This window comes from Megalobrama amblycephala, linkage group LG14, assembly GCF_018812025.1.
Source record: "Megalobrama amblycephala isolate DHTTF-2021 linkage group LG14, ASM1881202v1, whole genome shotgun sequence".
Classification (NCBI taxonomy): Eukaryota; Metazoa; Chordata; class Actinopteri; order Cypriniformes; family Xenocyprididae; genus Megalobrama; species Megalobrama amblycephala.
In genome coordinates this window covers 4,138,032-4,144,031 of record NC_063057.1, presented here as the reverse complement: position 1 = coordinate 4,144,031, position 6,000 = coordinate 4,138,032, and positions in this window count along the sequence as shown.

Sequence of the window (6,000 nt, the reverse complement as noted above, 5' to 3'; positions counted from 1 at the left end):
TATGGTCCAAAACACTATAGTATTTACTAGTATTATGCAAGTGAGTTAAACTTTATTTATTGACTGATTGATTGCATTATTATTATTATTATAATATGTCCTTATTAGATACTATATTAACTTGATTTATTATTTTTATGGAGCTGTAGCTGCTGGGGAAAAATGAGAACACATAGTAGTTCACCGCTACATTATCATTATACTTCCACTAAACAGTATCTGTTTACCCATGATAGTCTACAAAAACAACAACAAAAAAACGAAATATGTCTTAGATATAAAGATTTCTAAATTGGGTTTCGGGGGGTATGATCATTCATACTGTGTACTGTATCTTAACTTTAACTGCAACCTTTCAACAGAGTGAAATGCTGAAACCATTTTATACTGTATTTAATGGAAAATATATTAACCTGATAATATATTAAACTGACAAAGAATGATAACAAAAAGCTTACACAACAACTCTTGCTGATATGAACAAGTGATGTATCTTTCATCCAAAGCCACATGAAGCAATTCTGGATTTAGAATCATAGTTACAACTATTTAATTGACACTTTTGACATTTCTGTAGTTCTCAGAACTGATATAATTTTGGCTGGGTAAACAGATACTGTTTAGTGGAAGTATAGTGGTAATGTAGCGGTGAACTACAGCAAATATAATATGTGTTCTCTTATTTCCCCAGCAGCTCCAGCTCCATAAAAATAATAATAAATCAAGTTAATGTATATGGTAGGCCATATTATAATAATAATGCAATCAATCAGTTAATAAATAAAGTTTAACTCACTTGCATCTGGTCCATTGATGAAGCCATGTCTAATCGTTTTACAACAGACGTCCAATCAAAACAGACTTCTGGAAAAACTGAATTGACCAATGACATTTGAGGTTACACTGAAATAAGTAAAGTCCCGCCCCACGACTGACAAAAATCAAAAGTGTTCGCGCGAGCGAAATAGAAGATTGAGCGCGAGTGTGGGGAATGATGACGCGCGTGCTGCGAATCTTGTCCGAGCACGCGAGGGCTTGATCTGCGCGCAGAGGAGATGTCATGCGCGCGCGCGGGTTTAAAATGAGCTTGCGGGCTCCCGTTTCCTCGCGTGCAGATCTGTTATCCTCTCGCGGAAGTGATTTACTGCGCGCGCAAGCATCAATTGTGCGCTCGGTCATTAATGGCATTAAAATGCCGCCATAGAAATCCCAAGATTCAATTTCAAAATCATTCTGCATCTATTGCACACAAGTATTAAAAAAGGTTTTCAACAATTGACAGCCGAAGCCTGTTATGAATCTGTTATTGAGCTTTTGTAGTCTATGCAATGAGATCTGAAACTCCAGCTCAATACACTCGATCAGTTGTCACACAGCCATTTCACTCTACCAAGACGCACCTCCAACAAGAAGCCCATCTTCTCTATTCTCTTTTCTATCGGTTTCTTATGAATATCACCCTCTTCCTAACATTAAAGTCATATTTCACAGGAATGGAAACTGCGGTATATACCGCTGCCCTCTCCTGGAGCCTGGCCTCATGATCGGCTAAGACTAGAGAGGTTAACCCCTACACTTTTACTGGGAACTCTGCCGGAACAACCAGTGGAGACAACAGAACTCCTCAGAGAGGCCCTTGAACATCCCACAACTAAAACCGCAGTCTCGCTCTCCTTTTTTGTAGAGAACAAAAAAGAAATCTATCCTTTTATCCAGTCAACTTTTGTAGCATTCAGAGCAAAGCTCGAAAAGATGGTGTAGCACAGGTGCTTGTAAGAATACTAATAATATTGAATTTAAACAGAGAAGAGCTGGATGTGTATGATGACTGCCTCTCAGGACATTTGCACTTTTAACAAGGACATTTAAAGAGCATTGAACGTCCGGTTGGAGATACATAAACTAAACTGCAGGCCTAGCCAGTGTGCTGACACAAGCTTCTAATCACTGGCTAATAAATCTCCCCTTTCTCACTCTTTTACTTACAAATTATGCAGCCTTTAATAGGTGAAATAAATTTTGCAATGCACCTGGCTCAAAATAAAAGAAAGAAAGAAAGAAAGAAAGAAAGAAAGAAAGAAAGAAAGAAAGAAAGAAAGAAAGAAAGAAAGAAAGAAAGAAAGAAAGAAAAAGACCTTATGGCATGTTGAGATCATAAAGTTGTGGCCAAGTTTAAAAAAATAAAATATGCATGTTCCGAATATTTCTTGGCAGAAGAGAAGTTCTTAGTTCATTACCCTGACTCTGGGCAGTTTATTTCTGATAAGCATTGAATAAATTTTAATATATTGAGCATAGTAATATATTAAACAGAAATTAAAATCAGAAGCATTTAATAATACTTAACTGTGCAAGCGCATCTATATTGGCCATAAGGGAATAATGGTGTTTTCAGAATCAAAATGTATGCAAATTTGAAACGACTTTTGTTAAAGACTCTTCAGAAAACTTTACAGGTTCTATGTTTTTGTCAGAGGCTGTAAGAGCATACAAGTTTCTTGTAAAAATATTCATAACTATTTTTTATCTTGGCAAAGTAACTTGAGCATCATGGGCGTGTGGAGGCCTAATGAGGAGAGTTAGGAGATTTGTGTGGTTGGCTGGTGGCAGAATGTCTCTACATTAGCCTTAACTACACAAACCCCCACCTGGGCAGCCTGTTAGCTGCAATGCAGGCACAGACAGCCCCATACTGCAAAAACTATACCGTTTGAGAGGCGTATTCACAGGAAACTCATGCGTCTCTGCAGGCATGCCACTGTCACGTTACGTTACGACGAGTCACTTGTCCAGCTTATCTGAAAATTCAGCAGACTGAAAAGCAATGTGCTGATGCAGTGAATATTGAGAAATGGGATTATTTAGGTCAGTGACTTATGTCGTATCTAGGATATATCATTGGTTTTAAAAATGTGTTATTTCATAAATCAGCAAATAGTTTCTATCTAATCTATTCATATTAATAATCAGAATAATACATAACCCTAAGAGGCCATGCATCATTACAGTACTTTCTTGTTATCTCACCTTATTTTTCTCGCAAGAAAAACCGTCTCTGTTCAGTCACAAGTCATTTCATCTCCATCTGTCAAACAACATTCAGTAACACGAGTTGGCTGGCAATGAAGCTGACCACATGTTCAGAGTCACTATAGTGTCTGTGAAAGTTGTAGCCCGCTTCGGACACTGATTTGGAAACAGTCTATCACTGACAAACATAGAGCTGTTTCAGCTTGGGTGAGTCCCTGATCAAAGTAAAAATGAATTCGCTCATCCCTGATGAAGCACTATAGATATATGGCTTTGTCATTTCTAGACCAAGGGGGTAAAAAAGCAAACAAGAGAAAACAACATGAGATCTCAAGAAAACAACTTATGACATGTCGAGTTCATGAAGGTGAGGCCCAGTAAATGAAAAAATAAATAATGCATGTTCTTTTAGGACTTCCATAGAATATTACATATTATTATATTAATCAAAAATTAAAATCAGAACCATTTACTAATACTTACAACTGTGCAAGCACATCTATATTTGCCATAATGGAATAATGGTGGTTTCAGAATAAACACTCAAAAAATGAATTGTTGGATTTACTTAAAAAAGCAGTGTCAAGTGGTTCCACGCAACTATGTTGAGTTGTACAAATAACAATTTAGTTGTATGAACAAAATAAATTCAAGTAAAGTTGACAAAATTTCTTTGAGTAAATACAAATCATTTGAATTTGTCACAGTTACATAATATTTATATGTGCAGTTTACTTAATAATTTTGTTTATTACATAAGGTGAACACATTTGACTTAATTTACCTTATTAAATTAACTATTCGCTCTATAAAATGCACTCAAAAAAAAAAAAAAAAAACGTATTGAACAAACTGACAAATTGAATTGATCAAATTTAATCCTCTAAATGTCCAACATAACTGAACACTAACATAAACTAACAACATTTTTTTCCCTTTACTGAAAAACATAAAATAACATCCCTAATCCCTAAATTTACTCTCCTAATGCAGTCCCTTGCAAAGCATGCTGGGAACTACGGCTCCACTGCCCAGTTAGTTATGTCAACATTAATTTGTGCGTTTCACTCAGCAATGTTAAGTTGACTGAACAGACACTTATTAAAATATTTAGTAGAAACAACTCAGTTAACCCTTAAATGCATGATTGTTTCGCCAATCATTCTTACATATTCGGGTCTTTATCGACCCGGATCTATTTCTAACACGGAAGGATCTCTACCTGTCGTGATAATATAAAACTCCTCTGATATTAGAGTAACAATTACAGAAGAATAAAATAAATCGTATTTTGTTACCTTTTGGAGCTTGAAAGGGCTCCGTTTGAGCAGATGTTTTATGCCATCATCACTGTCCTCGTCAGAGCTCATTTCCCAGTAAATTCAGCAAATAATGGGCTAGTTTTATGTTTGAGGTCACGAATATGAGCCCATTCGCGATCTCAAACATATTCTCAGAACTATATAATTTTCAACATCTTCAAAATCAATATTTCGATCGCTAACAGCTTCACCAGATCCATCCAGTAACAGTTAAAGTCATATTTGATTCCGTTCAGTACTTGCTCTGCAGTAAATCGCTGAGCCATTTAATGTTTCTCTTATTATTTTGTTTTCTGTCTAAATGAGTCGTCACTTCAGCATTGTGTATCAGACATTGCCACCTTGTGGAATAAATTGCACTTATTCTGTCATCTAAGATTCAATTATTGTTGTGCAGAAAAATATATATACACACCTCGGGTCGTTCGCAACCCTATACAATTTTTACAAAAAATGAATACAAAAATAGGCATTCTTTTATAATTTTATGATTTTTGTCTTGTTATATTCTTTATAATGAATTTATTGAGGAATACCAAGAAGGTTTATGTATAACTTTAAAAAATGAACGACGAGGAGGGTAGTGAATGGCATCCCGGGTCACTAAAGACCCGAGGTATGCATTTAAGGGTTAAATTAAGTTCATGTAGTTACATGAGTTTTTTAAGTAATGTGAACAAGGATGGTTTGAGTGAAACTAACAACAATGAAAGTTCTTTTTTTCTTTTTTGAGTGAATAAGCATAGCTTTAAAATAACTTTTGTTAGATTAGCTCTTCAGAAAACTTCACAGGTTCTATGTCTTTGTCAGAGGCTGTAAGAGCATCTTCTCTGTGTTTCTTGTTAAAATATTTATAACTGTGGAACTCCAGTCAATAAACTGCACTGCCCTTTAAGGCCTTGTCTGTCAGAAAACAGATGCTGTGAAATACCACGAAAAACTACCTCGCAGCTTCTGAATATTCCTCTAAATTCTTCATAATCAGGGGCATGGACTGATGAAAAATACTGTACTTGCTGACATCAACCAAAACCCAGATTTATGCTTTCATACATGCACATTTTTCTTTAGCAGAGCAGTCTCTTGATGCCAGATGTAAAAAAAATGGACCAATGTCCGACCCTATTGGGAGTTTTATTATGAGTTATATCCCTGTTTTCTCAAGGTGTGTGCAGTCCCGAGGGTGAGCTGTGAAGGACCTGGACTTGGGCTGTAAAGCAAGGCAAGTCCGCTTCAGGAAAGCACCTTCACAGTCAATTCATCCCTGAAAACAGGGTCAGCTCACAGCAAAGATGACGTACTTCTGTCAAAGTCCCTGAAACAAAGGATTGGATGCATGGAAAGTGTGCCTTCTGCTTCTTGATTATTTTATTCCAAAAATACTAGCTGTTGGGCAGGTCTGGTGCTAAAATCAAGCCGATACACCTCATCTGCGAAGATATAATATATATGTATAAAAACACAACAGACAATAAAGGACTAGTTCCATATTTCCGTATTTAAAACTTTATAATAATTATAGCTTCCGGCAAATGGCCGTACACATCGGCCAGTTATGGCGAAAGAGTAACCTCTGACGCAATGGATGTAGGAGTAGAGTAAGCTTAGACGACTCCCGCGTTTCAAACAAATAGGGCTGGGCAACAAA